We start from the raw sequence: 12026 nt of genomic DNA on the forward strand, positions 1-12026 counted from the left end.
ACTATTGTACCAATAGAAATAGTAATACTGTGTGTGTGTGTGTGTGTGTGTGTGTGTTTGTTTGTTTCTTTCGTTAACACACATTTGAGTGAGTAGGAGGTGTAATCAAGCCGTAGGGAAGGTGGAAGGGGTGTGTCCCATGTCTCCAGCCCAGCCCACAGCAACAATGTGGAGTAATGAGAAATCCCCCCCCCCCCCCCCCCCCCGTGTACGAATCGATGTCGGCGTGCACGCCATGAGGGGAATATGAGGGCTGTCTACCAACATGCAGGTCTGTTAATCATCCGGGGAGCTGGACTGATAAATTGTGTCATTGCCTCTAGGTCTCATGTGAAAGAAAGAAAGAAAGAAAGAAAGATAACTATTGATTATGAGATGGGGGCAATCTACAAAGTAAAAGTAATAGCTGTCATACCAGTAGTTTGGAAATGGAATACACATTGATCACTGAATGAGCTGTGGTCTTCTGATCTTAGTGCTATTGCCCAATCAGATATAAGGAAACTATGATTGACAGATTTGACATTGAGGGATTTCAGGACACATGACAAAGTTCGTAGCCAAAGGAAATAAATGTCACACTAATACTGCAGCTCCAAATGAATAGTGTGTGGAGAAAAAAAGAAAGAAAGAAAAGAAACGTTGATTAAAAGGAACACTTCAGGAGGAGAGCTATTTTAAGGTTGGAGTAAATTATCTGCCAGGCAGTAACATGTTGAATGAATCATTTAGAATGTACTTCATAGTTTAAAGGCACCGTTCCTTGTTCTCTTTTAGGAAGTGCATGATATAATTTGAGTTAACAGAACTTTAGTTTCTTTACACTGCCTTCTTGTCAGTCAAACAATTGATTTCAAAATACCACAGTGGGTCTATGATGCCAACATTAGGGCCAAAATCTATTTCTGGCATTATACTACATTATAAACTATCCAGAACTTCAGGTCAGGCGCTCGGGTGGCGCAGGGCTAAAGTTCCTGTCCACCTCTGCAGAGACTAGGGGTTTGAATGCCTTTGGCTTGTCCATACGAGCATCGTCACTGACTCACTGCACCAGTGACAACGACAGGCAAGCAGGGACCGTGTTAGCGGGGATTGCCAACTCTTGTGAGAGAAATAAGCCAAGCCACCTCTAACAACAAGTCAACTCTTGCGAGAGAAATAAAGCCAAATATCAAGCCCAATATAATATGGCCATATATCCCTAATAAAAAGATATTAGATGCATTTATCACCAGTAAGACACCCCTAAAGGGCGAGGTCGCGTGCGATGTCACAGGGGCCATTTTGTGTCAAATATAATATTGAAGGATTATGTTTTGGTCATTTATTAATTATACTAATTACACACAGGGTTACGCCAGGGTTAAATACATAAGTAGAGACACCAGACTGATTCTGACTCTCAATGTAATTCACACTCCCCCAAACCTATAGTATGGGTATTTTTACTATTTTATAGTATACACATAACACATCAAAGAAATGTTGGCTTGTTCAATCTTCAAAACAAGCCCAAAAAACCGCAACCCACAACTCTGGAAAAAGAAATAAAACTACAACTGTACTCTGTCGAGTGCCTACTTGCTTGTTGCACACAAGTAGGCCAGGGGTACAGTGGTCGCTTGGTAACCGGAAGGTTCCCAGTATGATCCCGGGCTCCCGCAGAGTTAGTGGCCTAGTTAGTGGCCAAGTGTCCTTGAGCAAGACGCTGAACCCCTAATGAGCAGGTTGGTGCCTTGCATGGTTTCCTCCGTCATTGGTATATGAATGTGTGTGTGTGAATGGAATGCACAATCAATGTGCCAAAGCGCTTTGGATAAAGGTGCTATATACATGCAACATTTACCATCTTACTTTCTGTCCCCAGAGAAAACACTAAACATGGAGAAGCAGCACGTATTCATCACTTATCTGGAACAATACTCCCAGAAAACTGCAGGTCTGCTAGAACTCTGTTAATTCATATCAAAAGCTCAAGACTTTTCTGTTTGCCACTGCTTTTGAGGTACTTAATTAGTTTCTTGTGCTACATAATTTGTATTTTTATCCATTTAATTTGAGCTTATTTGTATTTTCCGCTATCTTTAATTAGTTGAATGACCTTTTAATTCTTAATAATGCTCTTGATGTTTTGTGTAAACCACTTGTTGTTAATTTGCTATACAAATAAACATGCTTAAAGTCGCACAAGCTGTCTCACTCTACAAAAGAGCCTGGTAGAAGTGCTGAGCTGGCTGTTTCCGTCTGAAGGATGTCGTTATGCACTAGTAGGGTGTCTGGCAGACCAAGGAATGAATCACAGAATAAGAGTGGGGAAAGTGCCTGGCCTTGCCTTACCCCTGATGGAGAATTAGAAGGGACTAACACTAAAGGCAACATCAGACGAGCACAGTTGGAGATAAAACAGCTAAGCACTTTCTTTATCACTGACACCACTGCGAGCACGAGCAGCTCCATTTTCTAAAAGCTGCGGCATTTATGGCAAATGCCTGGTCCCAGTAGAGGACCAGGCAATACATAGCTAGGGGAAGACTTGATTTTTCTCTGCTCAAAATGGGCCTTTGGAGGGTCACTATGCATGACAGTAAGTAAGCATGCATGATCTGTCTGTGTTGTTACTACAGTATGCACAACAATGAAGGAATTAAGGAAATTAGTCTGTAACCTACTTTAACCGTGACCTTATCTGACAAATATCTATACAAAAATGTCTATTATGCTTGAGTAAACCAAAGCCCAATTAAGAAAACTAGTTTTCTTAACTTTCTTCACAATCATTCCCGGGATTCCTTCAAAATAGGAGCTCTGGGGTGCCGGGAAAACATGGCCGCTTTTACTCTGAACCCCCGACCCCCCCATATTCTATTACAGGGGTGGGCAATTATTTTTCCCAAGGGGCCACAAGTCATGTAAATACTAGCATTTTATTTTAACAATGAGAACATTAGAGGTAGCTGTTTTAATAGTTGTTCTTCCATACGGAGGACCCTGGAAGTGCCACTTTCACAACCCACATGGCGCACTGCTTACTATCAGCGTGAGATGAGGACGAACAACGACGTTCTGAAAACACAATAACAAGCCAACCAGTGATGATATTGTTGAGACTTGGCAGCCTGGCAGGCATTGATGTGTGCACGTTCTGCCAGATTTACTTTGTGGTACAACGGTGTCGACTCGTGTGCCGAGAACAGACGATCCACAGTTGTGGAGCTGCATGCTTAGCTGGGCTTCATGGCTATTTGCATTCACAGACGCTGTTGTCACCAATAAATCCAAAAAGCCAACATTTTCGCATATGAGGGGACAGGTTCTCAATCACACGTAATTCATGTGCACAGTTGACGTGAAGATTGCATGCAGTGTGAGAATACATGGGCTTCAAAATAAAAGCAATGCGGTTTTAGTTCACCCATATGGTAATGAAAGTATGTTTTCTTTTCTAATTATCAAGTAATCTTTCGCGGGCTGGTCAGAGTCAGCCGGCAGGCTGTATTTGGCCCGCGGGCCGTATAATGCCCAGGTCTACTCTGTTCTATTATATCGCTAAAAGCTCCAAAAGCGAGAGGCGGATGAGAAGTCAGAAATGAAGCGCTTAGTATATCCATCTAGATCAAAACCACGGAGAGTGCCCTGGATTAGCAGATGAATATAAGATAAGTTAACGGGACGCTAATATGAATGAAGAGCGAAGCGTACGGTGGCTTTAGAGCCTCACTCAAAAATATAAAAGGAAAAAAATCTGAATATTATTCTCTCTCCAATCGATGGATATCATCCGTCGATTGGATTCCCTATGACGTGTGGACACGTCGGCTGGACGGAACCTGTTAACGTAGAATGTCATAAACCATTTGAAGGAGCAGGTGATTAGCTACAATCCTAGAGATTGGTTTGTTAATAGACAAATAACAGCTTCTGTTACTTGGGCACAAAGGCTGCATATTTTTGGTGGAGGGGGGGGCATTTAGTACTAGCAGCCACACTCGGCTTGTGAGTTGAGAATAGAATGCTACAACTTGTCTCCATTTCAATGCAACTTTAAGGGCTGTATAGCATTAATGACCAGAGATGGAGTCTCTGGTCAAGCAAAAGTATGATTTAAAACAGTGAAGTGGCTCCATAGTGCTACTGGGATACTAGTAGTTTTTTGTTGAGTGTGACATGCACAGTGGTACTCTTGGCAGGACACATTATTCAAATGGTCGTTGCATTCATCATGTCCATCTATAGCTGTCGGGGACAAACAGGTTTCCTTGAGGGAGACGGTACCAGGCTCGTCCCATAATGAGAGCCATTTGGCACACACCAGAATTCGGACCCACGCTGCGGCTCGGCCTCGCCCCTTTTCAGGGCACTCGTGAGGTCCAATCTTGGCCCGCTGCCACATTCTCACAGGCGGCGTTTCTTGAGGGTAGGGCAGTAGGGAAGAGAAGTTAAGTTGGAAACAATGATGTACTTAAGGGGCAAATATTGTGCAAATGAGATCTGCACACAGAAAAAGGCCTTACGCAAGCTGCCCGTCAAACACTCAGCGTGACACAGGGCAAAGGTCACTTCCCTTCATGGGGACTTAGTGCAGTAATGCAGCCCTTACTTAAACGCCTCTATCCGACTGCCAAACGGTAGCGTGTCTCAGGGGTCAAAATGTCCTCAGCCTTCTCCATTGAGTCCATCTGACAGGAATCTAAACACTGTAAGAATAAAAAGAGTCTGAAATCTATTATACATCTCCCCTTCAGGCAACTAATGGTTGATTCACAAATAAACCATCACGATCGTCATCATCATTTTGTGTGGAAATCCCATAGGCAAAAATTGTGTTTCGTTGAATGTTGTGACCTATCAAACTATGTGACCGGACGTCACCGAAGCTCTTACGTTTTGTGGTGTTGAAACCTAATATCGTGACCCATCAATTCTCGCGACCGTAGATGTTCCGCCCATCCAGAGCAGGGGGAGCAATTGAGGAGCATGGGAAAAGCATCTTTGGCTGTCTTTGACCATAATCATCAAAAAGTTAGGGGAAACGCCACACAACTCTTTGTAGGCTTCATGGCTGTGCCAGCCAGTGCGCAAAAATTGTAAAAGGTTACAAACTGCTGCAGAACTGCCGATATTGATGTAGACAAACCGATATATCAATTGGACTTTGGTTTATACAAAAATGACAGCTTCACTCCAGACCTATAGATCCCTTATATCAGACAACGTCACACTAATAGCAGCCCACTTTCAGATGCAGTTGAGGAAGAATGCTTAGGAAGTTTATTGTGACCTCTCCCTCTTTAAACATATATAGGTTTCAGCTTTTCTGCAGTGTAAGTGATAATAGTTGTCCTCAAAACCCCACCTCCAGTCGCTGTCAAATCTAGCTGTGATACGCACGGAGGGAGCACTCCCCTTGACCACCAGAGCCTGCCTGCTCGCTCCAACTGCCGGCACTCAAACCTATTGTATGTTTCGTCGCACGATGGCGTCTTCCAAGACAAATATGAGCCACGGTGAACGGATACAATTAAGAAAAGTCTTGTTTAATGGTCTACTTAATTTAGTACTTGATTTGTCTCCCATCGTTTTGGTGGTCTATCTATTCTATTGTAATGGTATGCTGTCTTAGAGGAAGAGTGCTGATTTGAACAGGAAAGTATCTAAGTATCAGTGATGTTTTCTTCACTCCCCAGTGTACTTCAGCTCCAATTAGCAAGGACTGCTAGCTTCCTCCTGTTCATTCTGAGTGCATGCCTCTCTCTCCCTATGCTCTTGGACTATGCTCCAATGTTGCCAATGCCTTGTTGTGTGAGGATCACAATGAGTGGCCACAACAGAATGCTTTGCTCTGGTCTGAAAGGCCCTGGAAGGGGCATTCACAGCGCAGCTCCTGCCGGCCCTCTGCAGTCATTAGGAGCCCTTCTTCTCTGACAGAGTTGGGCTGAGGGGGCGCGCCGCTGAGCTCTGTCTGTCTCTGATTTAGCACAAGCCTCTGGCAGTGAGTGGTCTTTCAGAGAAATGTTTAATTGGAGAGGGGTTACGTAAGTCAGTCATAGCCATCTGATTCTGCCCGTCACAATGTGGGCTCTGTTGTAGAGCAGTCTCATCATGATTCTGCAGTGATCGTCCTGTATATAGGACCTAGAATCTAGGTGATTCAGCTCACGTTTCATTCTCTCTTGTCAGTCCTGTGTGTGTGTGTGTGTGTGTACACTGACAACACTCATCAATAATCATCAAAATCAATCTCCGTTGTTCGCATAACCAAATGTGCTGCCATTAAATCATTGTCCGTGTAATCCGGAAAATAAATCCGCTCACTGAAACAAATCAATTGCCTAGATAATATCTAATGCATATCAAAGGTTTTCATTGACGAAAATGACAATGACATTAGTGTGATGAGTGCCATCGGAGAGAGGAATGGCCAGGTCAAGACAGAGGTCTCCATGCCACATTATGTAATTACACAGACCGGTCCTCGTCATTGGCCTCTGACTTTGCAGGCCTCACAGGGTCACTGTGAGGTTCAAGTCGCGTTCCCGGGCTATGAATGGTGGAGGGACCCATGTGCGTGGGATAGAGAGAGAGTGTCAACTATGCCCTCAGGGAAGGAAAAGTAATCGAGAGCCATCATGCAGCGTTACCTTTCCCCCAAACGCCGGACAATATTGAAACAGTGAATCATCCCTCGTCTCCCTGTGACTGACCCCCCAAAGACGTTGGAGTGCACAGCGGTTCTTGAACACACACAGCGGTTCTCTTCCCTCGATCCCTCTCAAGGCTTGACGGTCACATTTGGCTGCCTCATATTCCAAAAGCATATTTGCTGTCCGTCATGATAAGCAAAGTAATGGGCCAATGGGAAACTAGTGTCCTCTGTGCTCAGTACGATATACCCACTAGCATATTAATCGTATTAATTGTATGTAAAGAAAATAAGAAAAAAAAGCTGCCTTTGCATCTGTCAAGTTGTAACATAGTGATTTATTCCAATAAATCTCATTTGGAGCTGCTGCAGTGAGGGGTCTGCTCCGTGCATTGGGTTCTTTGTACGGCAGCACTGTGATGGAGCTAAGGGGGGGCAGAGGAACAGGGGAATTAAAGCCATGGAGGGGTTCACACAGGCAGTCAGTCAATGTAATCAGTGGACTGGCCTAATCCCTAAAGAAGTGTGCCCATGCAATCAAGTGTGTGTGTGTGTGTGTGTGCGCGCGCGCGCGCATGCGACAGGAGAAAAAAGGGAAATGTCCGAAAATGTGTGTACTTTAGAGACAGTGAGTTCCTATTGTACGTCATTCTGGGCATAGGGAGCCGTCTGCTGCAGCAGGGCTGAACAGAACAGAGCACCTAACTGCAGTGCAACAGCCCCAGGGCTCTGAACTCAGGGTTTAACACAGGAGGAGCTGGCCCTGATGAGGAGACTGCTGAAATCCTCTCCCCTCACCTCCCTGCGCCACTGCAATGCTGCATGCGCTTAGTTTATGACCAATAAGACTGCCTCTCGATGCCAAGAGAGAGGGAAAGGAAATATGCGATTCAAAGCGGCGGCAGTTATGCATCATTTGCATGATGTGTCGACTTCAGACAAGAACTGATCTAAAACAAAAGTTAACAGTTCTAGTCGGCAAGCAACGCCACTGTGCGATGGTCCATGGGAGTATTAAATACTGAGATTTACTGGGAAAGTTGGTCATTTCTCGTACGAAGCCACCATGGTGCAATCGGCTTGGACGAGTTTCTATAAAACACTGGCCGTGTTTTAAGGGAATTAAGGGACACCGGGCAGGAAGGGTGATCTTTGCCGCTGCAGTGCACTAGTGACTCCTATGGGCTGGGACTCCTACTACGGGCTGGGACTCCTATGGGCAGGGAATGGGATGGGAGCAGTAAGGACATAGGAACTACGGTGAGCAAGTAGAATACTAGAGCAGTGGCAACACAGAAATGTGTGGGGAGGTTGCATTGGCATATAGTGATTAAATTGTGCAAAACATTTGGTAATATAATTGGATATCTAAATGAAAATAAATCGAATACAAGAATAATGTCGGCTACTTTTCCTCTCTGAAAATGTACCACATGTCTCTAATTAAATGCACGCCTTAAGAACCGACAGTCACATAATGTTACTTGCTCTATCTCATTTACATGAGTGACAGAGAAAGAGTTAAGGGTTGTCTGGAAGTGTTGAACTGACAGCCTGCATTCTGCCTATGTCGGGGATCTCAGAACTGGCACTTAGGGGGTGGTTGGGGGCAGTGATCCCAGGCCTACTGACAAAAGGCTGGCGGGCATGAGGTGGGCATGAACCATGAACACGCTCCCATTCCTTCCCGACGCCTTGGGAGACGCCATAGCAACCAAATGGAGAGAACCGGGCCCTCCTCACCATTCCATGCATGCCCGACATGCTCCTTTGTCAAGTCTTCCTCTTCTGTGGTCCTTGGAGCAGAGATAACGGACATGTCTTTAATGTTGAGCATGGTCCTCCTCCCTCCCGCCCTGCTGGCCAATGGGCCATCTCTCCTCTACCGCAGGGCTCCCTTGCATCAAGTTCAAGGCAATGGTGGCAACTAAGCGTTGGCTGTGATTATGCCATGGCTGTGCCGTTTCAAAAGGCCCTGCACCGAGTCACGCTTTCTGCAATTGCGCCACAGTATGAATCTTAAAAATTCTGGCACTTTTTTTAAAGATTTGCATTGCAGCCTGCAGAATCCTAGAGGCATTAATGGACAATCGGAACTTTCTTCACAACACTGCTTGAGAATTCCGGCATTCGTTCAGCACATGGGCACGACTGCTCCCTTGCACTCGGCATACAAAAGGGTGATTGTGTGGAGCCCGGGAGTAAAGCTCAGTACCCAGTGGGCGCCCGTGGAAAATGGGCAAGTTGACTCCCTCACTAGGGAATACTGACATCACACAGACGGTATGTTCTGCTGTCCTGGCGCTGCTCCTCGTTTAGTAGCACAAGCAGCCGACAGAATAAGGCATCAGGCTGGCCAGTCCTTTAATTGCATTATGAAAGTGTTTACAAGCTTTATGAAACAGATAAGAGTTTACAAGAGATTCATTTTTGTTAAACACATTCTTTGATTTCATTCCAGCCACCATACGAACCACGATCATAAGGATTCCATGAAAAATGTATCTTTATAAAAAAAATATTAAGCTCTATTTTTGATACATCACAGACAATTGAAGAAATGTTCTCATTTTATAATGGAGCCAAAAGGGGCGAGCTGTCTAAAAGAACATGTGTGTGTCCTTGTGTCCAATCCATCCACACCTCTGTTGTCACCAATAACATGGCATCAACATACATGACAGAGATCCACAGGGAAGGCAACTGACGCAGAATTCTGCGGCTCACAGCCTGGTCTTAAAACTCTCTTCCAGTTGTTGCCCACATCCATGATCAACCCCTACATACACCCCTTCCTGCACATTTAGATCAGCTAACACAGTCTGTCCCTTCCTTCCTTCTCTACAACACCCTGGCCAACACTCCAGGCATCCTAGACCATTCTCCATCAGTGTTGCCAACTCTCGTCAGAGAAATAAGCCAACCCACCCCCAAATAAAAAGCAAGCCAAATCTTGCGAGAGAAATAAGCCAAATATCACCTCCCAAAACAAGCCCAATAATATGGCCATATATTCCTAATAAAAAAATATTAGATGCATGGTATATAATGATTTATGTTTTGGTATTTCTAATAACATTACACACATACTTGAAGTAGAGACACCAGACCGATTCTATCACTGGAAAAGAAGCCACCGTGTTTTTAAAACAAGCACCACCCCCCCCCCCCCCCCCCAACTCAACTCTCTATAATAAAGCAATGATGCCTTAAAATGACGCATGCACAACTATTCACAGCTATAAGTAAAACTAATATTTTAACTGAATCCACATACTTTATACATTACAGCTGATGATGTTCCACATTCCCCAGGGTTCCTGGGCCGGCTACTTAGCATAGAGCTTTGAAATACAGATTCATAATTAGATTGTCGTTTCTTTCCTGAGGGTGACAGACATAACTGTGGCAGTCAGTCTCTGGTATTGATATTTGATGAGAGACCGACTAACGCATGCATCTCCAAGTAGGATGAGACCTGGGGAAACCTCCCACCGCAGATGGGTTTTGATCAGCCAGTCCCTTTCATTCTTTACCCTCCTGCTCACGGTACGTGCGCTTCCCATTCACCAACTCTCCGTACCCAGCTACCAATTACAGTGTGGGGAGAACACAGGTGTGAGGGAGTGGGACCGGGTTTGATGCAAAGACAGACATTTATCTGTGTGTGTGTGTGTGTGTGTGTGTGTGTGTGTGTGTGTGTGTGTGTGTGTGTGTGTGTGTGTGTGTGTGTGTGTGTGCGCGTGTGTTACCGTGAAGCGTTCACGTAGATATCTTCAGGGCGCGTACTCTACATCTGCGTTTGCCACATCAAATCAAGGACATACTGACAGCTTGACACGAGGAGGCAAAGCCAGGCTACGCGCACTGAATCCCGAAACATCATGAGTGAAACAACTTCATCTCTTGCATGTGTCTGATGGCTTCCTTTGCAAATGACTGAGCATAAAGCTTTTCTATTGATTGGTAAACATGGAGGGAGGGTGTGTTACTGTGTGTTGGCTAATGCATACCTTAAATGGTGATGGAGTTAAGTGCATTCACTCTGATTTACTCCATCACTTCACTCATGCTCCTGTCAAAATGCAACTGCCTGGAAATGAACGCTGACTGAGAGGAAATATGCTCCATGTTGACATTTGAGAATATTATTCATCCACTTCAGGACAGGCCAGACAAACACACTCAACAGTAACTGCTGGCATGGGTTATGCTGACAAAATCAAAAAATATCTAGCCGTCGATAATGTGAGGATATTTTGGGGATGATTGTCAGTGCTTTCAGAAGAACATTTTGGTGACATAGATAAAGACTGTTCATTTCATCCGGCCAGAACAATCGAACAAGTTCAGAAAATGTAATCACTACTGCAATGCAGCCTTTAACAGTAGCATTATTTGTGACTTAATGTCCTGTCACAATACCAACCTGCAATCATTTAGTTTAGAGACCAGGCGGGGCTTTCAAAGTGTGAGGTGCACCCTCCTGGTGGAGTGCCAGAGAATTGCGTGGAGAGACACGAGTTGAAAAGGACAGTTGCTGTTACTTTGGATGAACAACATGAAGTTACAGATGAATGATATGTTTAGATGGCTGTCATGTCGGATACAAAATAATATTCAAGCAGTGCAAGAACCAGGTGCTCTGAGCCTTTGATTAGACAGCGGTCATTATCCAGATATAACACGCAGCTGAATTCAGTGATCAGAATCAAGCATTCAACCAAGCCGTGTAATAAATAACTATGTATACTATATTGGATTGCCTACTGTACACTCTCTCTAGGTCGTCCTTGGACGAGCCCTTCAGCAGCGTCTCCAGTCATCTTGTCACAAAAAACTAAGCTTCAGAGTTCAGACCTCTCAAAACAAAATAATTCGACAACTTCTCTGCGTAAAGCTCTGCTCTCTCTCTAGGTCGTCCTTGGACGAGCCCTTCAGCAGTGTCTCCAGTCATCTTGTCACTGTCGCTTCAGACCTCTCAAAACAAAATGATTCAACAACTTCTCTGCGTGAAGCCCATGAACCACCTAATTCCAACACACCTTTCTAGTCTGCAATGGCTCAGGGTAGAAGACGGGGTTATGCAAATAAAAATGGTTTGGTAACTATTTAAGACAGTGCATGTCCTCAGTACCCTCATACTGGACCAACTACTTCTCTAAAGTGAGTGACACCCACAGGCACAATATTAAGAGGGTACTACCCACATTTAGAACATATTATCATTGTGCTACTCTGCCACCGGTTTGAATGAACAACAGAAAAACATCCAGAGGCCTTTTAAATAGAATGTAAATATGGACGGGTCTCCTTAGCATGTGTCTGTTAAATGAGACGGGGTGTGTGTTAGAGACAGTTGTGACGGCACAGTAGTTGTAAT

The 12026-nt window shown here is 44.6% G+C and overlaps 1 protein-coding gene across 2 annotated transcripts in view; it reads right to left on the reverse strand.

Annotated features, from left to right (window-relative positions):
- LOC308314745 (calcium-independent phospholipase A2-gamma-like) overlaps window positions 1–12026 on the reverse strand; it is a 36612-nt gene that overhangs the window by 10333 nt on the left and 14253 nt on the right. The gene's annotated exons all lie outside the window — the stretch shown is intronic.

This window comes from Protomyctophum bolini, assembly GCF_963924005.1.
Source record: "Protomyctophum bolini genome assembly, chromosome: 4".
In the NCBI taxonomy this organism is placed as follows: Eukaryota; Metazoa; Chordata; class Actinopteri; order Myctophiformes; family Myctophidae; genus Protomyctophum; species Protomyctophum bolini.